Source organism: Mustela erminea, chromosome X (assembly GCF_009829155.1).
Source record: "Mustela erminea isolate mMusErm1 chromosome X, mMusErm1.Pri, whole genome shotgun sequence".
NCBI lineage: Eukaryota > Metazoa > Chordata > Mammalia > Carnivora > Mustelidae > Mustela > Mustela erminea.
The window spans coordinates 95,579,133-95,605,858 of NC_045635.1; the positions used below are offsets into that span (position 1 = coordinate 95,579,133).

At 35.2% G+C, this 26,726-nt stretch overlaps 1 protein-coding gene across 1 annotated transcript in view; it reads left to right on the plus strand.

The window, feature by feature from the left end:
* HTR2C (5-hydroxytryptamine receptor 2C) overlaps nt 1-26,726 on the plus strand; it is a 284,332-nt gene that overhangs the window by 84,488 nt on the left and 173,118 nt on the right. The gene's annotated exons all lie outside the window — the stretch shown is intronic.

Below are 26,726 nucleotides of genomic sequence, written 5' to 3' on the forward strand. Positions count from 1 at the left end.
GAGGGACTCCCCTTAAGATTTCTGTAACCTGTTAGAATATACTAGAGCTATCTACTGTTAGAACATGTTCCTTTCTGCATGTGTGCTTTTTTTTTCTGTACATGTGCTTTCTATTAGCCATATTCCCCTTTCCATAATCAGGAGGCTTCAAACACACAATTGTATGGTTAGCAATGGTTAGCTTCAAGAGAAGCTAAGAAAACGCATTCAGTAAAAATGGGATATGGGACACATGGATTCCTTATTTTAATTTTTAGGAGGAGTTTCTCCATTTTTAGTATCTGAAGACTTTAAATGAAGATTTCCTTTTAGTTAAGTTTTGCCACCCATAGAAATTCAATTGTTTTGGAAGCATACATTCCATTAATATATAATTACATTCAGAGAAAGAATTTAAAGATTAGGAAATTCATTTCACAAGCTAACACTTATTTTTTCAATAGGACAATAAATGAATAAATAGAACCATGAAGAAGTGTATGTTCAAAGCATTAATGAAAGAAAGATAAATGAATACCTTTAAAATGCTATGATTGAGGTTGAACTAGTGTAGATTCAAATTTGCCATGTTTCTCTCAATGATAACTTTTGAGATGCATTTTTAAAGTTAGTAGTACTATTTTAAGTAGAAACTGAGTCTTTTATAAAACTGGACTACTTAGTATCTATAATTAGGGGGTAACACATTTATATTGAAATTTCTAGATGACATTTCCATATGTAAATGTGCTTTTTATGTTGCTTAATATGCTGCTCTTTTTAGAATTTCAAAGTTCAAAGAAATGAGGGTGCCTTGGAAATAAGATTTATTTTTCGTTCTCTTAAAAGAATATTTCATTAGCTTTCTGCAGCTTATTAAGTTTTATAGTAAGGGCTGCTAACATCTTCATTGACATAAACCTTTTCTTTTCTTTCTTTTTTTTTTTTTTTTTTGCTTACCCAGAAAAAAAAAAATAGAAACCCAAATCAGCAATTCAGTTAGAGATAAGGTCTATCTGCCTCTCCCCGTCTCTTCCTCCCCCCCTCCCAGGTCCTTCACACCCTCCCACTACATTTTCCTCATGGTTCTGAAACCCTATAAAATACTTCATCCTATTTATATACCTAGTTTATATACCTAGTTATAATAGATTTCTCTTCAAGCTTTTTTTTTTTTCAAAGAAGTGAAACAGTCTATTGCATATAACTATTTGAAAAGGAACAATATGCCCTTACTTCATTCAAAGGTTTCCATTAATTTAACACTATTTAAATATAAATAGAAGCTCTTGTCTGCCAAATCGGACAACATGCAACCAGCAAGCAGAGCTGGCTCTTTATCTTGCTCCTGTAAATGGTAGTCTAAGGTTGTGATTATTATAGCCATAAGATAAACAGATGAAACATGACACAGATGTCACAACTTCACGTCACTCTTTGGAAATGTGATGAAACACTTTAGTGTTTGAAAGAGAGGTTGAGGTTTAACCATCTGCAATCCATCAGTACATACACAAAAGGCAAATGTTCTCTCTGTGATTTTCTTTATAACACATGCTGAAATACAAATGATGACTCTAGTAGATTGAGAATAAAGCAAGATAACTTTGTGCTGCTGGTCATCTCTGCTAGTATATCATTTAGCCACACAAAACAAACACTTCCATAAACAAAATGTCCCTGAATGTCATATTTGCACTTTTCAATCTTTTTTTCTAAGTAAGTACAACCCAGAGTTTCATTGAAATATTGGTTGGATGGGTGGGTGGGGCAGAAGGCACTCATGATCCGTCAAACTCATACACTGGCAAAGAAAATAAGCCTCAAGAATCTGAGACAAGGGGGCCTGGGAGGCTCAGTCAGTTAAGCGTCTGCCTTTGGCTTGGTCATGATCCCAGGGTCTTGAGATGGAGCCCCACATGGGGCTCCCCACTTAGTGGGGAACCTGCTTCTCCTTCTCCCCCTACCCCTCCCTCCTTTTGTACTCTCTCTCTCTTTCTCACTCTCTTTCTCTCAAATAAATAAATAAAATCTTTTAAAGAAAAGAATCTGAGACAATGGTGACCTAGTAAAAGAATCACTATATTCAGAATGCTTGACTTCTGAGAATTATCTATTTTTTACACTAAAAAAATTGTTAGGAGTGTTATCTTTTGAGATAACAATATTCTCTTTACAAATTGATCCAATAGCTAAGGTACATTCTGAAAAAAATGATCCTTGGCTGCAGTGAATATGTTTAATTAATGTAAATTGTATTTTTATGACATAAACAAGCAGCTTTCTATGAGAACCCTTTAAGATAGTCTATATCAGGGTGTCTGGATGGCTCAGCAGGTTAGCAGCTGCCTTCAGCTCAGGTCATGATCTCAGGGTATTGGGATTGAGCCCCATGTCAGTCTCCCTGTTCAGCAGGGAGCCTACTTCTCCCTCTCCCTCTCCCCCTCCCCCTGCTTGCTCTCTCTGTCTCTCAAAATCTTAAAAAAAAAAAAAAAAGTCTCTATCAGCAGACTAAATAAGCTACTTGGCTATTATTAACTAATCACCAACTTAGTATTTTTGCATTTTTGTATAGTTTTATCCTAGAATGTCACCAAAGTATTCTAAGATACTTTGTATCATGAGCAATTCTCACTTTTTGTAAAATGGTATGCTTACCAAGACTGCAGAATGAAATAAGATGACATTATTCACTGGTCTTAAGTAAAGATATTGCTCTAAGAACTTTTGGCCACGTGTTAAATGTAGTTGAACAAGAAAGAGTCCGAAGATTATGCTTATTTACAAAGAAGTATTTAGAACAAAACAGAGGATCACAGGGGAAGGGAAGAAAAAATAAGACAAAATCAGTGAGGGAGACAAACCATAAGAGACTCTTAACTCTAGGAAACAAACTGAGGGCTGCTGGAGGGGAAGTGGGGGTATGGGGTAACTGGGTGATGGGCATTAATGAAGGCAGTTGATGGAATGAGCACTGGGCATTGTATGCAACTGATGAATCACTAAACTCTACCTCTGAAACTAACAATATACTATATGTTAATTAATTAAATTTAAATTTTTAAAAGAGGCATTTAGTATACTAAATTTAAATATGCTTTATAAAGAAAAAGTATACTTTGGAATGTGCTCTCATTTTCCTTCTCCAAAGCCAGGTGTGTAATATGAGGTCTGTAAAAACATCTCCTATTTCAGTCTTGAAATTTGTAAAAATTTACTTGTATTACTTAAAACTATTATTTTTATTTAATAGTAACTTTGGTTCTCCTGGTGATTTATTCGAAGGGAGAGATATGCTTCCAGAGAACAACAGATAATTTTTACTTTAATGAGACTATGTTTTAAGTGCTAATGTACACTAAGTACGGAAGCATTTTGGCATATAAAGTATTGGGGAATCATCACAAAATATCAAATTTATAAAAAGGGGAATGGTAGTGGGAGGATTGTATTTTTCCTCCCTAGGGTACTTTAAAAATATATCATCATAGGAGAAGGACTAAAACAAGATACTTCTTAAAAATAATTGTGATAGGGACGCCTGGGTGGCTCAGTTGGCTGGACGACTGCCTTCGGCTCAGGGCATGATCCTGGAGTCCCGGGATCAAGTCCCGCATCGGGCTCCCAGCTGCATGGGGAGTCTGCTTCTCCCTCTGACCTTCTCCTCGCTCATGCTCTCTCTCACTGTCTCTCTCTCTCAAATAAATAAATAAAATCTTTAAAAAATAATAATAATTGTGAAATAGGTGTGCCTGGGTGGCTCAGTTGGTTAGGTGACTGACTCTTAATTTTGGCTTAGGCCATGATCTCAGAGTTCTGAGATCGAGGTTTGAGGTACGTCAGGTTGGGTATGGAGCCTGCTTAAGATTCTCTTTTAACCTTTCCCTCTCCACCAGCCTCTCCCTCCCCTGCTCTCTCCCTCTCTTTATCTCCCCTCTCTAAAATAAATAAATACATAAAATCATGATATAAATTTGCTGTTAACAAAGTTTAATTTAAAAGAGCTCTTTTGGGGGCTGCCTTGGTGGCTCAGTTGGTTAAGTGGCTGCCTTCAGCCTCCGATCAGTGGGGATCGAGCCTCCCCATCTAGCTCCCTGCTCAGTGGGGAGTCTGATTCTCCTTCTCCCTCTGCCTGCTGCTCTGCCTGCTCATGCTTTCTCTCTCTGTTAAATAAATAAATAATGGTGGAGGGACAGGTGAACCTGGTGGTGGCTATTAAGGAGAGCACATATTGCTTGAAGCACTGGGTGTTGTGCATAAATAATGAATCTTGGAACACTAAAAAAATAAAATCAAATTTTAAAAAATCTTAGAAAAAAAGAATAACATATTGTTTAAAAAAATAAAAAATAAAATAGCACTTTTTAAGTCAAAAACCTTCACTATAAAATTTCTTTTTAAAAAAAATTGACATGCTATTTTGAATTTAATGGAATCAGGCCTTTTATTTTTTTTAAACTCTATGCCCAACATGAGGATTGAACTCATGACCCTGAGATCCAGAGTTGCATGCTCCACCAACTGAGCCAGCCATGTGTTCCACTACTGTAAAACTTCTATCTTTAAGTCTAGACAGGTAAAAAGTTCATGTAAATATATATTTTTTAAGATTTTATGTATTTATTTGACGCACAGAGAGATAAATCACGAGTTGGCAGAGAGACAGACAGAGCGAGAGGGGGAAGTGGACTCCCTGCTGAGCAGAGAGCCTGATGCGGACCGGATCCCAGGACCCTGAGATCATGACCTGAGCAGAAGGCAGAGGCTTAACCCACTGAGCCACCCAGGCGTCCTCATGTAAATATTTTAATAGATGAAATAGATTGAAAGACTAAAAACCTTCAACTAATAATGAGATGTAGATTGAGGCATTGGAAAGAAAACCAGAAGAATAGAATTTGTGTATTGCAATCAACACATTTTAGTAACCTAAAATGTGATGGGTATTTTTTTTCTAAAGGTGATATTCATGTTTTTTAAATTATTGTCTTATTAATTTATATCATTTATACTGTAAATACCATTAATTTATATAATTAATAATGTATTAGTGAACCAGTCAACAACAGCTATAAGATTGATTAATATTTAAACTTTTATTAATAGTTTCTAAATGCCAGGGACAAATTGGATCTTTTTGTCCCACAAAGACAATGTTTAATTATTTTGACTGTACAGCTTATAAGCAAGAGGTTACTAGAGTGTTCCTGTTTCACATCTTGAGTAGTATTTTGGTAGTTTACTTTCAAAAACCATGAGACGAATTCAACATAGTTCTTTATCTGTTAATCATGAACGACATGGAGATTCTTTAAATGAAACCATGCCTTTGTATTGGTGACATTTCATTAGACAGATCATATGAATTCTGAATTCATCAGTGAAGTATTAACCTACTACTGAAACTTACATAATTTTCATTACTACTGTGTGTGTTTACATGTGCTGATACAGTTTTCTGGAGTTGAATTCTTTCCCTAAAACAAATAAAACTGAAATCACAAAAATCCCCTTACCAGGGGTATTGTCAATTTCTGGATTGTCTGTCAGATGCCTTCTGAGTGCCACGCATTTATTTAAGACAGGTTGTGACAGTAGATTATCATAGATTCTTAAGATTTTAGAAGGGGAAGGAATCTAGTCTAATTGTTTTATTTTACAGAAGCAAAAAAACAGGATCCGATTAACTGTCTCTACCTAGCCCATACTTTATTCCAATTAAATGTATTACTGTTGAAGTCAATGAAGTTTAACAATATCAAGCCTTCAATAAGAGGCAGTTGATATGGAGCAAATCCTTTCAAAATCAATAATATAAATTAAGGTCATTTTGGTAATTCTCATGACAGCCTTTCCCTGTTAGTATTCACCACTTAATAAAAATATTTTACTATTCTCAGACATGATTAAAACACATCTTTCATAAAAATAATTTTGTTATCTAAAACTTTTGGCCAAATTAGGGTATGAGAACCCTGCAGCAGAAGGAAGAATTTTTAGCTACTGTACTTCACAACATGTTCCAGAAATAATTCTCCACGGGTTCCACATTCCACAGAACTCTTCTTCCATGGGCAAATAGAATGAGAAATAAAAATGTAGGCACTTTGATGCTACTGAATGCAAACAGATTTTAGAACTAATTTTCCTCCAATCAGAAAGTATTAACTTTGTACTCTTCCTTGGAAAGATATTTTCAGTGGTAACTCTTGCTGATTTATTGCTAGAATTTCCATCTAACATTGAGGCTGAAGTTCCAATGAGAATGTTTTACAGACTTATTTCTGAGAGGGTCATAGGTCTACAGGTGGAGGTGGAGAGGTTGTTATTCCTAATTAACATCTTGTGACTTATCTTAAAATATAATTTTTAAAAACTGTCCACATTTTAAAATATTTCCTTTGATTTGGAAAGTAAAGTAGGCAAAGGTAGAAAGGAAGGAAAAATTAACCTATGTCACTTCCATCTAGTATGTTTATATTTTTGATTAAAATAAATTTTGAAAATAAAGATCATAGAAAACAATGTGATACATATCAAGGGACATAACTAAAATAAATCAAATACACACTGTGTAATTTTATTACATATACCTTTAACTTAAATAAAAATAACAATACTTTTATAATATAATGTTTCAGATCAGAACAAAATGCATTAAATTAAAAACCTCCTGAATTTCATTTTGTTCTCTTGTTGAAAGAAGAGTGAGAAAAATCTTTGATTACTTTAAAATTTGATTACTCTTATATAGCTGAAGCTTCTCTCTTTTTTTAAAGATTATATTTATTTATTTATTTATTTATATGATAGAGAGACAGAGTGCACAAACAGGCAGAGCAGCAGGCAGCATGAGAGGGAGAAGCAGGCTCCCCGCTGAACAGGGACCCTGATGATGGACTGGATTCCAGGACCCTGGGGTCATGACCTGAGCTGAAGGCAGATTTGAAGCTTTTCTTTTTCTCTTCTTTTCTTCTTTTTTTAAAAAAGATTTTATTTATTTATTTGACAGAGAGAGACACAGCAAGACAGAGAGCACAAACAAGAGAAGTGGGAGAGGAAGAAGCAGGCTTCCCACTGAGCAGGGAACCTGATGCAGGACTCAGTCCCAGGACCCTGGGATCATGACCTGGCCGAAGGCAGACGTTTAACTGACTGAGCCACCCACCCAGGCACCCCCAAGCTTTTCTTAGTATAAATAAAATTTCTATGTAAAGTCAATGATTGAAACATCATTTTGAAAATTGCAGCCGTAGTGGAATTCATAGCATTGCCTTTATTATGCTGAGATTTAGAAGAGATTTGGTGAATTAAAAAGATTATTCCTCAGGGCACCTTTGTGGCTCAGTTGGTAGAACAGCCAGCTCTTGATTTCTGCTCAGGTCTGGATCTCAAGTTTTAAAAGAACAAGAGTTTTCCATTGCAAATGTTTTACATTACTCAATGGTACCTTGCCATGCAGACTTAACCTCTAGGGTGTGACTGTGATCCAAGAAGGATCTACGTAACCTGGAGAGAAAGTTCACTTTAAGAATAATACAGTGTCATTCTTCTGGTTATACTTTATTTAATGTTACATCAGTTTGGTTCCCAGAATGACAAGAACTCAGGTCCTTGAAATAAAGACATAGGAATACATTTTCATACTTACTCACTCACTCATTTACTTAATTTATTTATTAAGATTTTAAGTAATCTCTATATTCACCATACCACTTGAACTCACAACCCTGAGATCAAGAGTCATACGCTCTACCTACTGAGCTAGGCAGGGGTCCCCGTTTTCTCACTTTAAATTAGTAAATAAATAACCTTTTTGTTTCACAAATCAGACTCAATGGAATTTGTTAATACAATTTGGCCAGGGCCTTATGGCTGCAGTGTTCCCCTCTACCACTTCTGTGTGACTGCAAAGACAGCATCGTTTCCCTCAAATGGATGTGTAATACGTCATTTGTAATCCATCAATACCTTAGATATATTATAAGTATAAGGCATTAGACCATAAACTCTTATTTATTATAATTTTACTTCAACACTAGTTTTGATATTAGTAACTTCATAATTTGAGTAGAACCACAAAATGGTAGATTAAGTTTGGTTTGTAATACAGTAAATTTTTTTCTGAGTAAAACTAAGTTTGCAGTTATTGCCAGGAACATGTCCTGTCATTTGTAAGAGAACTCTTTTCATTTTTAAAAAAGTTCAGTATTTATAAAAGGTATCAATTTGACAGCTCTGGAGACACATTTCATTTTTTTTTTTAATTCAAATAATAGGAACAGCGACACTGCAACTTTCTGTGTAATTTTCAACTAGAGCATCTGTGGTGTCTATCACTATTTTGAAAAGTCTGTTTCCTGGGTGAGGAATTATTTTGGTCAACACATCTTAGCATGTGTTGCCCCAGAAAGCCAGCTTCCTTTTCCTCAGAGCACTAAATACGATCATGATACTTCTTGACTTGTGTGAGAGGCAGATGAATACCTGCTTTCCAATTTGTACCCCAGCCATTTCCTCCTCTACAAACTAATGGCAAGAATTATATATCTGGACATGTGGATGTTCCTAGCAGAGTGCCTGATATTCAATACATGATAGCTTTCTTTTCCTTGTTTTCTTTTCCCCTCCTGAATATACTGAAAAAAAAAAAAAAAACCACTAAAATTAGCATTACAGAGATTTTGATTGCCTGTTTTCCATCTGCTTCAATACCTTCAAGATGTTTTTCTTTTTTCTGTATTATTTTCTTCTGATGTAACACAAAGAAATTCTATAAAAAATAGAATACAATGGAAGACCTTTCACTAAAAGACTACGTTATAGGAAGTAACTCACAAATAACAATAGATGAACCAAAAAGGAGTCCTTTACTCCATACTGCGTAAATTAGCCACTAAACAGTCAATCATTGATTCTGGGATAATAGAGCAAGCACCCCCTTGTAAATTATTTGATGTTTAGCTCAAGATGAACATGATAAAAATAGAACTCAGTTAATACAGATTAAAAATAAGCCTGTAATGTTCTACTTATTCATTCTCTGTAATGAAACATTAATGCTTTAGCACAGTAGCAGAAAAAATGTTGCGAATGATTTAATAAGTGTATTGTGTCATGAAAAACATATGGCCCACACCCTAGACCAAGACCCTTATTGAGACTACACTGCATTTTATTAACAGACAGGGGTTGGCTAATTAAACGGGTATCCCTTCAATGGGTATCACTATGTTTATTTTATCCTCACAGTCATATTAAAAACAATAATAACCTTAATATATCTCATTCTCATTTCTCAGAACAACCCTATGAGATTGACACTATTACTAAGTCCACATTATAGAAGAGGAAATAGAGGCTAAAAGTTCTACTTCGTAGAACAAGGTCACACAGTGAGAAGGAAAGGAATGTTCTTTAAAAGAAATACTAGAATGCTTCTCTCTTTGGTTCCCTTGGAAATTTTTTACTTAGTGGTGAAATACTAATTTGCGGAAATCAATGGCAAGTCAAGGGTGTGTGAGCTAGAAATGAACATCTGCTCTTCAGTCTTATATATAGGACTGTGGTAACATAGAAATCACACTAGCTGATGCCTGATGCTAAACTTCAGGAATGGCAAAGTAATAATGGTGATTTAGCCTACTCAACACTGAAATTAAGCTGACTTTGCTTCGTCACATACTGTTGAGAAATGCAATTTAGAAAGGATTTCTGTGTAAAGTCAGAGCTTACTGTTGATCATATAACCTTTTCCTTTTTTGTCAGCTATCTTTGGAAAGGCAGGTTTTTAAACAATTATTTGAAATTTCTTTATTTTTTGTTGTTTTCTCTATCTTACATGTCTCCTTAATTCTGTATAAATTCTTGACAAAATCTCAACTATTCGACAGTTTACTCACTAAACGATATTTACTGAATTCCTACTATATGCCAGGTTCTGTCCTCAGGAATTTAATATAAAATACCTACACTGATCGTCAGAGGTGTGGTTTGGATTCACTTGACCAATTAGATTTGGCATTTTTGCATGTTCAAAACAAATTACTTCCAAATATATTGATGCAAATAAATAGGCTGTTTCATAAAATATGAAACAGTCGGCTACTGTTTGTGAAAAAATAACATCTGTATATCTTGTTGATATAATCACTGCTAGCTTAGAATTCTTGAAACCTTACAAGAGAAAATGTATCAACAGAACAATGTTGAGGTTTTATTTTCCTGTTAAGGGAACAATCTGAATCTTCCCTAAAAGAAATGTATTATGTTTCCTAAATTATTATCTTTATTTTCACACAAAAAAGAAATCCTTCAAGAGAAGTAACTACCAATTTTTCAGTATTTGTTCCTTTAATGTAAGAAGAAATGAACCAGAAATCAAGCAATTTGGCATTCCATTGCTGGTTCTACAGGCAGTGATAGGGTATAGGTAGACAAGTAGGAAGCTGGGAGAGAAAGCTTTGGACAGAAATGGCAAATCAGAACTTTATTTCTCATATGGCGCCAGAGGTCAAGAGCTTATTAAGTGTTTGAGAACCAAGAAATCAAAGTTGTCCTTAGAGACCAAAGGTATATCTGTAGTCCCAATCTACACAAATTTCTTCAAACCGGAAAAAGCAGGTGAACTTAAAGGATCTAAGGCATTGATGGTTAGAGCAAATCAGATTTGGGGCCATTCAATAATAATAGAATTGGATGGGAGCAAACTGCCTCCAGTATTCAGCAGAAGAGTCCAGGATTCCCAAATGTTAGCTTGGGAAAGAAAACAGAACTCTGAGCCTGATGGTTTGCTTTCTGATTACTAGGCGGTGGGGAGCCTAAAAGCATTTTCTTCCAGATCAAATAGAACAAAGGAAAAGTGATAGAAATTTGATCAGAAATGTAAAGACCCATAGGATGGAATTAAAGATTTTAAGCAGTCATACTTGGAGTTATAGTTTAAAATCCCCAACAGATTTTACAAATGTAATCCTGATGAGTGCTTTCGTAGCCTAACAAGATCTTTTCTGCTGTAATTTATTGCATTTCATTTACTGTATGTTCACACTTTACTCTTTGACTATTATACCAGCTACTTTCAAGTTGATTTAAATGGGTTGCCCTATGGAATTGGGGGATGGGATGGGTCTGCATTTTAAGCAAATACCCATTGAAGATTTAGACTGTGGTATCCATCATATGTGATTTCACTTATATATAAGCCTTCATCTCTTGAGACGGAATAATGTGAGTCTATTAATGCATAACAGGAGATGGATTTTTTTAAAAAATCATAAATGATGTTTTTTATACTTCAGAATTATTTACTTACAGTATTACATAATTCTAGAAAAAAAATTTCACTCCTCTCTAAAATTTTGATAAGTCATATATTTTATTTCAAGATTATAATTTTAATATTCATCAGATGCCATTACTGAACACTATTATTTTTTAGCCCAGAAAAAACGAGAGCATTTTAGAAATACTTATGTCTACCTACTCATTTCATTAAAGGACTTCAAGTAATTCCTGTCTGTTATAAAACACTTAGCAAATTCCATAGTCAGCTAGATCGAAAATGCCAGTTCTTATAAGCATTTCCAGAGGGGTTAAATATGCTTAGGTTTTATTCTCAAAAATTAAGTAGCTTTAACTTATCGCATATAGTTAAAAGATTTAAGTTTAATGTAAGGTCTTTTCTATGTATATACAGTTATTTACTACAGGTGTGTGGTTTGGTCATCATTACAGTCGTTAAACTGCTTACCTCTGCTTTTTCCACCTGTTACTATATGGGATGTGTTCATATGTTTCATATGCTATACACATTCAGTGAAACTTTTCTCTCAATGCTAAGATAACTTTCTAAGTATGAAATAATATCGATATTATAAAAATAAAGGTTAAGGGGGCCTAGTGGCTCAGTTAGTTAAGGTCTCTCTTCTGCTTGGGTCTTGATCCTGGGGTCTTGAGACTGAGCCCAGTGTCAGACTCCCTGCTCAATGGGGATTCTGCTTCTCCCTCTCCTTCTGTTCCTCTCCCGAGGAGAAGCAGACTCCCCACCAGGACCCAGGACCCCAGGATCATGACTTGAGCTGAAGGCAGATGCCTAACTAATTGAACCTCCCCAGGCGCCCCAAATAAATAAAATCTTTTTAAAAATTAAAAAGTAAGAATAAGTGTTGTGACAAAAGATCATCAGAAGAAATGCTGTATAGAAGATCAATGTGAAAACTTAATTAGAAAACCAAACATTATTAGCCCATTCCCACTGCAAAATACAAAAGTTGCTTTTTTTGTTGTTGTTTTTTTGTTTGTTTGTTTGTTTGTTTGGAAAGCCAAAGGCTTACAGAAAACTTTTTTGACAAAATATCTCTTGAGGGCCTAAACCACGGAAAACACTGCACTGAAACTTTGGAGCATAAACATAATACAAGGGAAAATGTGTAAAGAATCACGTGAATGGAGCCACATGAAAGGGCTAGAAAATGTTCAGAGGTAGGAGAGATGGTTTCTTGTTGTCAAGGATCACGGGAGTAGAAAGCACTCCATTTTTATGTTTTTTCAGATAAATAATATGACATTCCCTCAACTTTGTAATTAAAAACAAGAATTAAATTCTTCCACATACATGCCAAACAGAGAAAAAAAAAAAAAAAGGATGCTTCAGTATTTTATTTTTGTCAGGTTAGGTGAAGGAATAGAAAAAGATAGGTGAAAAAGGAATCTGATAGAGGCAAAGAGATACACAAGAGGAGTAAAGGAAGTATACAGAGACAGTGAGAAGCTGACACAAATTGTGACCCAAATCTGATTCCCTTTCTCTGTCAATTATTGGCTGTGTGGCCTTGGGTAAGACTTGTAACCTCTCTGAGTCTCAATTTCTTCATCCTAAATATAATACCAATCTTGAAGAGTTCTTTGTGAGGGTCAAATGTAAAGCATATCACACAAAGCAGAATACAAATAAAGTTATTATTAAAACAGTAGACTTCTGTGGAGAAATATCATTTGCATGATCATTTAAATTATTACTGCTAAAAATATTTCATACATCTAGTTAAAATGGGACTATCATAGGTACCAACACTCTGAATGGGGCGGGGGGTTAACATGTTGCTCCTGGGCTACTGCACCTGTCCCAACTCCAATTTGCCCAGAGTTCTCTTATAGCATTTGCTACCCTGTATTGTACTTTATCTAATTATATATCCCTCTCAGCCAACTGTGAGTTCTTCAAAGAATAAGGATGCTGTCTTAATCATTTTTATGTCTCTTAGCATCTGTCATATATGGTAGGTATTTAACTAAGTTTTGGGGAAATTAAGAAAATCCACATTTGTTAGAGAACCCACTTATAAGCTGGCGTTACTACAGCTACATTTAGTTTAGTTTACATTTAGATTAGTTCGGTTGTACATCAAAACACCATTTTTCTGCTTTGAACTCAAACAAACCTAAATTAGAATCCTGGTCACTTACTTAATCCTTCTAGGTCCTGTTTTTTTGTTTATAAATTGGTGTAATGGCATTTTTACTCAAAATATTGTGAGAGACGTTTTCATAGGATAATAAATATAAAGCACTTGGCACATAAAATGAATTTTCTAATTTGCTTTCCTTTCATTTTTAATCCCTCTACTATGAAGTACTCTTTTCAACTTCAAGATTCTCAATTTCTGCAATTCTTTTTTTAAAGATTTTATTTATTTATTTGAGACAGAGAGAGAGAGAAAGAGAGAACAAGCAGGGGGAGGGGCAGAGGGAGAGGGAGAAGCAGACTCCCTGCTCAGCGGCAAGCCCGATGCGGGGCTCAATCCCAGATCATGACCTGAGCTGAAGGCAGATGTTTAACTAACTGATCCACCCAGGCACCCTCAATTTCTGTAATTCTCTGCAGAATATTGAAATTGAAGATTTCCAATGCTAATGTTTGTAAAAAATCTATTTTAATTTAACCCACTTAATATTCATTTAAGAACAGTGAAATAACCTACAAAAAAAAAAAGAAAGAAAGAAAACAACACATGAAGGAAATAAAGTAGTTTCCAAAATAAGGTGGAATCATGAATCATAACAACTTCCAAAGATAAACTGTGGTTTAAGATCCCTGGAGACCATGACAGCTAAGGGGACTTTGTTGTCTCCACTTAAAATTAACTGATAAAGTGAACTTTATTGAAGGTACTAACACAATAGCAAGATATCAAACCCTTTCAGTTTTTGTATCTGAAATCAAGATGGAGTTTGTTCTTATAGCAGCTAAGTCACTGTTATCCAAAAGAAGGAGATGAGGTCCTACCTCAGTCACAGCACTGTCATATCTGATCAACTTAACATACTAAAATTCAGTTGAGGAGCACCTTGCCAGCTTGGCCTACAGAGCATGGGATTCTAGATCTTGGGATGGTGAGTTCAAGCCCCATGTTAGGCATAGAACTTACTTAAAATAAAATAGAATTCAAATGAAAATATACCTAATGGAGTTTAATTTGGAGATTAGTAACCTAATTGAAACTTCAGTTACTATCCATTGCAAATGGTCTTTGGATTGTTGTCTGCAGCACTGACATTCTAAGTAGAAAATAGATTTGAAGAAACAAAGTGCTCTAAAGGCTAAACTTTTGTTCTGTGTTCTAAAATAAATGATTTTGTTTGGGTGAGAAAGCTTCAGTGATATGATTGTCTACTAGATCTCTGCATTCTTGAAGATAATCAAGAGTTCAGTGTATTGGCCACTGTGTCTTGAAATACTAAGAGGCTAATAGAGTGTTGCATTTAATCTGGTGTTCATAAAGAATGTTGAGAATAAAATGGCAGCATTTGAAAAAGAATTTGAGGCTTATGTAATAGGAGTCATGAAAAAGAGACATCCACATTGAGAACTATAAAACAGCTTTGAATGACTAGTATAAGACCTCTATGTACAAGCACGTTCCAGCACATGTTCCAGCACGTTCTGCCTCTTAAAAGACAATTACAGAAAAAAGATTACAAAGAAATCATTTGTGTGAAATACAAATCAACAAATACGGAAACCTAAAATCTCTTGGTAAAGAATTACTATTTAAAAAAGGGAAGATTAAGTCATTGGCCAGGTATAGCTAGACCAGAGTTTCACAACCTTGCCAATATTGACATTTTAGGCCAAATACTTCTTTGCATTTGTGCCCTATGCATCGCAGGTTGTTTTGCAGTATTCTTAGCCTTTATCCACTAGAGGCCGGTAGGGACAGTCTACCAATTGTGAGAATTGAAAATGACTCTAGACATTAACAAATGTCTCCTGACTGGCAGAATAACTCCCATTATTATATAAGAACAATCACTAGGGGCACATGGGTGGCCCAGGGTTCTGGGATCAAGCCCCGCATCGGGCTCTCTGCTCGGCGGGGAGCCTGCTTCCCTTCCTTTCTCTCTCTGCCTGCCTCTCTGACTACTTGTGATCTCTGTCTACCAAATAATTTTTTAAAAGTCTTAAAAAAATTTTAAAAATTCACTAGACCCAAAGGATATTTGCAAAATAAATGCTATATAAGAAGAACAGAAATTATTACCTAATCTAGAGATATGCTGCTCTTCCATATTAAAGACAACTTCCATGAGATTATATAAAACATCTCTTTTGGACTGGCTTGATCCTCCTTTTGAGGAAAAACAACTGCTTTTGGTGTCTGTGAGTAATAGAAACAAGCCAGCAAGGCGGGCAAAATTCCATTCATTCTAGCCCCAGGTTAAGTCTCTTGTTAGTGCCAACCTAACTCTAATCAGGGTGGAAATGCCAGAAGAAATTGGAATAAATTCATTGAAATATTCAGTTATAATTTAACAAACTAAAATTTTTAAGTGCTTTGACTTATTCACTGCTACAATTAGCCATTTTCCCCCACTGTGAGATATTAAGATGAATTTTTGAGGTTGGCAGTAAGGGTAGAAGGTCTTACCATTAAAAATAAAATCAAGGAGAAAAAGAACCATAGTGAGAACACATTATTCTTTTGTACAGTTTCCAATGCCTTATTTCTGAAGCTTAGTCATTTTTTTCTACTATAAAAAAAATAGGCAAATATTAGTATGAACAAGCAAAATTCTAGAAAAGAAGAAAATTGTTATTTTGTGTCAAAACACAATTATAATTAGCAATCAAGTTTTGTCACTTTTTTTTCTGAAAGTTGAAATAAGAAGTATCTTTGGCTCTTTCTGTCTCAGATTTTGAAATTACTCCACCCACCTTTTCCTTGGCAGACTCAGGTGGCTCACCTAAAGAAAAAAAGTAATTGATGAAATTGCTTATTTTTCTTCACTCCTGAAAACTTGAAGAATTCATTTTATTCTATAATTTCTTTCTTGGCTTCCATTTATTAGCAATTTTCACGTGGTAAAATATAGGTATTTTACATGGAATTTTTTTATTATTGCGAACACCCAAAATAAATTCCATCTGCTTGACCTTTATCAAACCATGGATTGTATATGTTCTGAGCCCTGTTCATTTTACTGCACAACTAAATATTCATTGCACTGTCTTAGAGTAGAAATGTCTAACAAAAAAACATACAGACAAGTCAGAAGGACATATTACACAATTTTGCATGCTTAACTACCTCATCTATTCTGCTTTTCATAAACCTTGTCTAGCCCAGTCATTTTGAATTTGTTTTTATCCCATTTTCATTCCTCTTAGGCTATCTCTCAAATTAGTCACTTTAGAAATCATAGCCAACTCAAGATGACTTATAAGAAATACACAGATTGAAAACAATGTAGTCAGCAAGGTGATTAATTTGTAGATGCAATAATTTGCTACTTCTTGAAAGAAGTCATTTCCTCAACAAATGTAGTGTTCTTTCTCAGTCACTTTTGATACAACTCAACATATCTCTCTTGCAATGTTTACCAACTGTCTAAATTTTTCCATCCTAAAATAAAATCACAATTTTGGGGATTGTACATTCTACTTTGGCAAATTTTTCTTTTTATAATAAATTGTCTTCTGTATAGCTGGAGTATTTATTTTGGATACTGAATAGACAGTTATCCAACTATTTCTTTAGATATATGTGTGTAAGGTATATTTTCATATTTTTGCATATCCCATTATTTATGAAATTCTAAACATTCCCCAAATGTCTTACGTATAAGTGATAGTATCTTTCCAGTGGACTTCTGGGTGAGCCTGGATAGATTGTTGTAATGTTCTTATGATGAAATCAGGAGCATATTTGATGTTAATAAAGTGGTCAAGATTTCAACTCAGGATCTAGATTGAACGTATAATTTAGATTTTCTTCCAAGATATAATTAAAGAGCTCTCTTCTTAATAAAATAGTGGCTGACCCCTAACACTTTTCCTAAACAAGGTTACTAGAATCTCACTTGGGCTGCAAAAAAATGTGTCTCCGGTGCAGAATAATTCAAACATGTATATCATATTAGCTCTGTTATCAGCACTAATAGGAGACATTTTTGTAAGCATACAAATAAACATCAGAGCAAACATTTCTGACTTCATGCAAAAGTTATTTTAAAAAGTTTTATGTGCTTTATATGGAATTACTATCCAGTAGTAATGACATTTAATACTTTTTTTTCTCCTTGAGCAGCTTCCTTGGGAAGTAATGCATTCAAAAAACATCTGTGATGCTAAGCGAAATAAGTCAATCAGAGAAAAGCAATTATCATGTGATCTCTCTGATATGAGGAATTTGAGAGGCAGGGCAGGAAGTTGTGGGGGGCAGGGAGGGAAAAAAGAGAACAAGATGGGACGGGGGAGGGAGACAAACCATAAGAGACTCAATCTTGGAAACAAACTGAAGGATGCTGGGGCCAAGGGGTAGAGCGAGGGACAGGGTGGCCGGGTGATGGACATTGGGGAGGGTATGTGCTATGGTGAGTGCTGTGAAATGTGTAAGACTGATAATTCACAGACCTGTATCCCTGGGGCAAATAATGCATTGTATGTTAATTTAAAAGTCTGTTTTTTATGTTCATTATTACATGGTTCTGACAAATTCGTGTATTCAAATGGCTGCAGGTTTAATTTTAAGCCATTAAGAGAATTTTCTTTATGTAGGACTAGCCTTTTGTAGGAACAAACTAAAAAAAAAAAAAAAATACAAGCATTTTAACTGCATGGCTTCTAAGAAATAATTTTATATCTCTGAATATCGAGTCCTTAGATTATTTGACAAGTCTTACCGGGTGGCAAATTTGGAGTTGAGGAACAATCTTAGGTTGTTCTTGACCCTCTGTTTTTTTTTCAAAACAGTGTAGTCTTCTACAAATTGTCCCCTTACACTGGATATTTTGAGAAGCAGGTGCTTTGTCTATTTTTCATTTCTTTACTTTCCCAGCCCTGTTCTAATTCGCTTAGCTATGATAAATAACATCTTTTGAACTCAGCACATCTTTTTGGCAGCTATCCAGTGATTTACTGCCCTCGGGTTATTTGCCCTGTATAGTTAACATCCACCCTTCTGATCTGTGTTTTTGGAAGGCATTCAAAAAGCTCTTAATTCGTGGAGAAACTAATTCAGCAAGTGAATTGTGATCTTCGCTATGAATTTTTCCTACAAGACTGTGAACCCTTTCTTGATAAGGACCGTGCTTTACATGTTGGTTCCCAGCAGTCTGCCATCATGTACCTGGCCCATAGTAAATAGCTTGTTGGCATGGACATTTTTGTGAATAATTTGTCTCCTGTACAAAATCATGTTAATTCTTCCCTGCAATATTAAGAATTCGTATTTGAGTTTTTAAAGATTTTATTTAATTTAGAGAAAGTGAGAGTGAGTATGAGTAAGGGAAAGGGCAGAGGAAGAATCAGACTCTCTGCTGAGCAAGGAACCCGATCCAGGCTCAATCCCAGGACCCTGGGATCATGAGATCACTTTTATTCAGTCAGTACTTCATTGTGTTCAATGCTAATGCAGTATTCTTCTCTAAGTATGCTTTTAATTTGCCTCTACTAACATGATCTTTGGGAAAATTAGCCTTTGAGAAATACTGGAAAACATGAGCAGAAAATATTAGACATTCCTATCTGTTTGCTTTTGAGAGTGCTGTTTTATTTATATGAGTAAATTTATATTTATATATTTATATATTTATATTTATATTGAAACTAACTTAGTTTCTTAAGCCTATCTAAAGTAGACATTCTAATACAATGTCAGTATTCTTTACCAAACATGTGTCTGTTAAATCATGTATTTGAATAAGAATGTAGTTCAAATACTTGCACTTGAGCTTCACATTACTTAATATGTCACCAGGTAATTTAATCTTATTAAGGTGATTTGTATTAATACAATCATCAGTAATTCTGAATAAGAACAATGAAGCTTCCAAAACTCATTTGCTATTAATATTTGGACTACACATTCTTAAGTCAATATGATAGAATAAAAATACGTAGTCAACACAATATCTTCCTAAAAGATTGCCCATAACTTTGGTGAGAGTTCAGGAGTTCAGACAGACTCTCTTTCCCAAGTCATAATCATGATTTTTTAATAAAGAATTCCCGTGTAATATGGGGGAAAAGAGATGGGATGGTTATAAATTAGTGTGATAACATATTGTCTTCCTACTATCCAAGAACATTTTAGTAGTACTATTACTACAGTCAGTTTATTCTGTATTCATTCCTATGGTGTGTTTAAAACCAACGTTGTCTATCTTTTTTGATTATGCTATCCGATCTTTGTAAGAAAAGTTGACAAAATAGAAGATTAAATAGCAAAGCAAAACAGAAAATTCATAAAAAATGCAGAGAGAATGTCCCCAAATCTAAGGAAATTAGATGAGTTGATTTTTGAAATATTATCCCATGTCATCAGCAAATTTCGTACCATGACCTACTTCTTTGGACTCTCCTTGTAGTTTCTAATGCGATAACCATAAAACTCAATCTGGAGGGGCAACTATGTGGCTCAGTTGGTTAAGCAGCTGACTCTTGATCTCAACTCAGTTGGTTAAGCATCCAACCCTTGATCTCAGGGTCATGAGTTCAAGCCCCATGTTGGGCTCCACACTGGGCGTGGAGCCTAGTTAAAAACAAAATAAAATAAAATAAAACTTACCTTGAATGTGCAACCACAAAGATTCAATGAGAAAATCACTGTTAAATAACTTGCAGGAATCTTCAAATTCCTAGTATCAGCAGTAGATCTCACTATCCTCCACAACTGTAGTTCCATTCAGGAAGAATCAGTGTGAGATTTTTTTTTTTTTTGAGTAAGATTTTAAAGACTCTAAGCACTGAAAAGATTACCCTTCCCATATGACAGAGCACCAACAAGCACAAATAAACATTTTAAATAAGGCAACATAACTTAAGAATATTTTAATAAATCTATTAAGTGATGCATAAACTCAGTACAGAGACAAAATGTTCCTTTACCTAAGACCTTAAGGCCTCTGGCTGAGGTTTTTGATACTACAGATTCAGACTCCTTAGGTGAGATTAGGATTGGGAGTTTTAAAATATGTTTGTTTGTGTGTGATTAGGAATAAGAGGCAACAGAAAGAATGCTCCCTAAATTTCCTAATGCTGAATATCTGCTTTTCCTTAAAAATCACCTGCAATCTCACGTTTGTTTCCCTTTACCTTTCCAAATTCATGGTAATGAACACAGAGAAGTCATTTTAAAATATTATATTACTATAATCCCTCACCCCATGATCTTTATTCACTGAAATATTTTGAAGAGCTATGAAGTTTTTAACAGCAGAATTATAAACATTAGTTTAAATCTTTGCCCATTCAGCAATAAACACTAGCTGTGAACCACCAATGCTATGCAAATAGTAGCTACAGTGAACAAATAATTCCTGTGAGGTTTTGTAAGCTTTTCACTCGGTTAATTGAACAACAGAGTTATGTGCTCACTTTGACTCCCCAGACTCAATAGGAGAGTTAATATGAGGTCATTTATCTTGTACATTACAAATATGAAGTGCCATATAAATGCACCGTGATAATATAAACGATTGAGTTGCGTTGAAGCTTAATGTCATACTTCCCACTTAATTATATCTTAAGACTTGATTTAGCAAAATTTCCTATTTTCATTAACAGCAGGAATCACATATTCACACTAGGAAACAAATGAGTGTCACTAATGAAACAGTTTTGTGCAAGTAGCATGATTTGCAGATCCGAGTCAGTTCTTCAAAGTCATGTAAATGAACATGCTTTATACAGTAATAGGATTATATAGACGTTAGTCCCTTCCCCAACTCTAAGTAAGACTACACCCTAAGAACACTAGAAAAAATGAAAATGCACCCATTCTCAAAAGTCTGAGATAAAATTTGATTTTACTGGTGCCTCTGCTAATTACAAGTCAAATCACCCATCATCCCTTGTATTTTAGTGACTTTTAGGTTCTACTGGTATCTGCTTCACCTGTTTTGTTTTCCCCTCCCCTGAGAAAGAAAATCTGTATCTAATCAATTAACTACAAAGACTATGTTTCAGATTTACTGAGAAACCAATAAGTATTTGCAGAATAAAAGAGAAGTTTTTTTTTTTTTTTTAAGGGGGGTAGTCTTAGAAGTCTTGGGTATGCTACTGAAAGTCATGAAATTAAGTATAGAATTTATTATTACTGCTTGGATATGGAAAATAATATTAGGAACTCTGGAAACAATGTTCTTCCACCAAGCAAGTCCACAAAGATGAATAGTAATGTAAGTTACAGGAGCCAACTAACTGGAAGTACATGACTACTTTTCATTTATCTTCAGCCCCAGTTGAAATGGTTTTATGTTCATTCATTTGGACTCCGTTAAGAATTTACAGCACATGAGGAAAGAGCTTTGATGATTATTGACACACTATATAATATTGATGATACTTCACCTTTTTCCTATATCCTTTGAGTATTAACTCTCTGTGGGCCTACATTTGCCCTCTTATTATATAAACCCCCAAAACCCCCAAAAGAAGAAAATAATGTCTTGCTCATAGTAGTTGCTTATTAATGGCTTTCTATGAGGTTTCACCGCAGGGAAAGGATTTAAAAACTTAATAATCCTGCTAGTTCTTTGAGCAGTTTAGAGCTTAGGCAATATTTAAAGTTTGATGGCATTCTCCTGGGAAGCCATCATCTCTTTGCTTTTCCTCACATTTAAGATTTTAATTGCCTCAGTGTTTCAATAACAATTACAGCCTATTCAAAAATTTTCTTTCTGTGATCTGACAGCTCTGACTTTTAATTTCTGAAAACCTTTCCTTAAGTAGGTTATATTTGTTACCCCAAATCTCAGAGGAATTTCAGTCTGTGCCATACGGAATCAAGTTCGCATTTACCTACTACGGATCCATCAGTGTTTTACCCTCTCTATATATTGGGCAAGCAGAACTTTTCAGTGTTTCCATTTCCTTTTGTGCCACAAATCTAGCAGCGTACTGACTCAGTCACTTGATTTATTATTCTGCATCAATCCAAATAAAGTGTCTTCTGCTTTTTTGGTATAAATTTAATTCAATTCCTATTTATGCTTGTTCAAATCCAGTAAAGCTTTTCTATGAAGATGGATGTGTCAATGGGCAACTTCTAATTTCTTCCCAAATTTCTTTATCATCATAGCATATCTTTAAGAAATGTTTGGCTTGATTCTCTCATTTCTTTTTAGGAGAATACTAGAAAAAGTAAATTCAATAAATTGAGATACAGACATTTTAAATGGGTATGAACCTGTTTTCTCTGCTGGGGAAGAAATAATTTTATGCCACAGAGAGAATAAGCCTTCACCTGCTATGTCCTGCAGGTAGATTCCTCACTTTTCTCATCTGGCCATTTTTCTGAGATGTTCGTGCCATCATCCTCACTTTTTAACTTTCCTGACATTTCACAATCATTCCTACTCCTCACACTGTGATCCTTACTTGCTCCCACCTCTGCCATTATGATAATTCAAGATTCTTCATATACCTCATATTAACTGTATTGATTAACTGTATTAGCTTCTTTAAAAAAAAAAAAAAGACTTTATTTATTTTAGAGAGGGGAGGGGCAGAGGGAGAAAAAGAGAGAGAATCTCAAGCAGACTGCTGAGCACAGAGCCCAATGCTTGGCTCAATCTCACAAACCTGAGGTCATGACCTGAGCTGAAATCAAGAATTGGAGATTTAACCAACCAACTGAGTCACCCAGGTGCCCCAGCTGTATTAGTTTCTATTGTTCTGTAACAAATTACCAAGAACCATGTCTTAAAACAATACCCATTTATCAGCTCACAGTTCTGTAGGTCAGAAGTCCAGGATTCTCTGGTTAAGTCTCAGAGGGCTGATGTCAGTGTGTCCTCTGGGCCAAGCTCTTATCTGTAGTCTCTGGAGAAGAATCTACTTCCACAGTCTTTCAGGTTGTTGGTGGAATCTAGTTTCTTGTGGTTGAAGGACTGACGTACCTATTTTCCTCCTGGCTGTCAGCTGGGGGCTGCTTTCTGCTCCTAGGGGCAGCCCATGTCTCCCCCCCACCCCACCATGGCTCCATCTTCAAGGTCAGAAGTTGCATTTAGAAGCCTTCTTAATGCTTCAGTTCCCTTTGACACACCCTTCACTTATGAACCAGAGGAAATTTTTTGCTTTCAAACCGCTAATGGGACGAGATTAGGTCTGCCTGGATAATCTCTTTTGCCATATAAAGCAACAAACTCGTGGGAGTAATATCTCATTTTACATGCCCTGGTCACACTTATAGGAAAGGGGATTATTCAAGGTCATTGGACCCATATGAGGGTCATTAGGATCATTCTTAGAATTTGAAGTACCTTTCATAAAATTTTGACCAATATTGGCAGCATTGAAATACACTTTATTGTGACGTTCAGAACATACACACACACAATGTTTCACACACAAAAAAGGATTTATTCTTACTGTGTACAAATAAATGATGTTATTTTCTATTCTCTTCTACATCATAAAAACGAAAAATTACTTTAACGTACTACATTGAGAACAACCTCCCCCCTTTTTAAACCACATTGGAGAAGAGAACCACTTTTGTTTCCTTTCTTAGAAACTCATTTGTAATGTTGGCAGTTTGCAAAATTACTCTATCCAAATTGGCATGAGATACATTTGAAGTGAATTATCTGTTATTTTTAAAGCTAACTTATCCTGTTCTTCATTTTACATTAATGTTCTTGCATTAATCTTCTTCATTTACATTAATGTTGTGCACATAGATGTACTCTGCATATAAAGAAAGAGTCTCCAGAATTCAATGTGTACTCACATAGACTGTTGCATCTAAGTAAGAGCATTTTATTCTGTGTAAAACCCACCACAATGTCCACAAATATAAATGACCATTTTTTTTTTTTAAGTAGTTATTGTGGTAGTCACTAGATGGCAGCTCTAAAATGCATGTTGCCCAAAATGAAAGACCCCCACAGGAGGAAGTCTCATTTATTAAATATCAGAATTCTACCTCAGACATTCTATGGCAACTTGGGATTGCCCAACAATAAAACAAGCATTAATGTGTCATGGTTTAATGTCCTCAAGTTTTCTTTTTGAAACATTTATAGTAGGTATTTTTTGCTTTAAGCTACAACTTTTAATACATTCATCATACAACTCTGGCCCCGTAAGTGCCTTTGGATCTTTTTTTTTTTTTTTTTAAGATTTTATTTATTTATCAGAGAGGGGGGGGCAGAAAGCAAGCACAGGCAGACAGAATGGCAGGCAGAGGCAGAGGGAGAAGCAGGCTCCCTGCCGAGCAAGGAGCCCGATGTGGGACTCGATCCCAGGACGCTGGGATCATGACCTGAGCCGAAGGCAGCTGCTTAACCAACTGAGCCACCCAGGCGTCCCAGTGCCTTTGGATCTTATAGACTTGAGACTGAAATACAGTTTGATTCCAATAACCTTATAGCCTGATGAAAAATTGGAATAGCATGCACCTTTCAGATCCAAGTTAATTGTTACTTCTTTTTTTTTTTATTTGCCAGACGGAAATCACAAGTAGGCAGAGAGGCAGGCAGAGAGAGAGGGGGAGGCAGGCTCCCTGCTGAGCAGAGAACCCGATGCGGGGCTCAATCCCAGGACCCTGAGATCATGACCTGAGCTGAAGGCAGAGGCTTTAACCCACTGAGCCACCCAGGCGCCCCTAATTGTTACTTCTTAAAGAAGCCCTATTTGATCAACCAATCTAAATTAAAGTCTCTCATAGTACCCTATCCTTTCTCTTAGCACCAGTTACAATTTCCAGCAATATGGAATTGGTGTGATTATTCATAAAAGGTCTGTGACCTGCCATAGCTTTCTTTTCCCTACAAAAACAAGGATCATGTCTGTTTTGCCTGTCACCATGTCACCAGCACCTAGCACAGATCCTGACCTATAAAAGGCCTTCAATTGAGGCTTATTCAATAAATTAATGATAAATAGGAGTGTGGAGCCTTTCCTCTTTTCCTCATCAAATTTTTTTTGTTAGAGACCTAACACTTAAGTACAGTGAACTTTTTTTTTTTCTTCAGGGACTACAAGGCTAAAGTGAATCAGGTTTACTGTCATTGCAAAAAAAAAAAAAAAAAATGGCTACCACTTACAGGTATAGTTTCAAGTCCACCTCTAGATAACTTTAATGAAAAGGATGATTTGGAAAACCTTCCCATATCTATGATTTTCATGGAGGATAGAAGAAATACCAAGCTGCTAGCCTATGTTTCCTTTCTCGCAAATACACTTCTGTGACCCGTCTGATTTCATGTGACTGCCAGTTCCCTCATTAACATCAAAGGTTGCTGCAACATATATTGCTCTATTACATTTCTTATGATTCAATTATGAATTTCTTGGCAAAGAAACCATGAGTCTTCAGATTTGAAAGAATATAAAATATAAGAACAATAAACGTATGTCTTCATTTCACTCTAGCAGTTTATACTGGCAGGTGGTTTTGTACCCATTATATTATTTTTTCTTTTATAATAGCATAACTAATATAATGACACATTGAATTATTCCTTGAAATGGAGTATGAGTTATGTGTTCCTGTAAATAGAACTGACTTGCTACTCTAAATCATTATGAATAGATGTGAAGGTCTGTGATTCTACCTGCCCTTGTCAATTGAAAAAGCATTCTATCATGTTTTCAAGGTTGACAGACATAATACAACTTCCCTAGTTCAATGGCTCTTTGTTTTACCATTGTTGTATTATTTGGATAACAAATGTCCTACTGAAATGGAAACTTGGAGAACATTTTGCTGATGGAGTTTGAATCAATATAAAGATTTGAAATGGATTGGACATGCACTTATTTTTTCCTCACCTGCTTGTCCTGATAGTTATGACCTTAAAAGTGAAAATAAGCCACACAGTTGACTCTTTTACAGTCATTTCAAGATTTAAGAACCAAAAAAAATTATGATCTATAGAATTTGGTTTGCATAAATATACCCTCTAGTTGTCTTCATCCTCTCTATATAGGCTGGATTAGAGTACAATCTTAAACTGAAATCTACAGCTTTTGGCAATCCAGTCCAGAAAAAGGTAGTAACCAAGCAATCACATATAATTGACACATAATTTTATGGAATTAAAATATTAGATGGTAATAAACTGGATGTAATCAATCAGCCTTATAAATAAAGTTATTATTTTAAGATTTGGTCAGCTGTCTTCTCTAGAGTTCACTAAAAACAATTAAACAAAATAAAAAATATTTTAATTACCATTGTCTACAGAGAGCAAATACAAACTGTCAATGACTACCAACCAACTACCCCAATTTAACT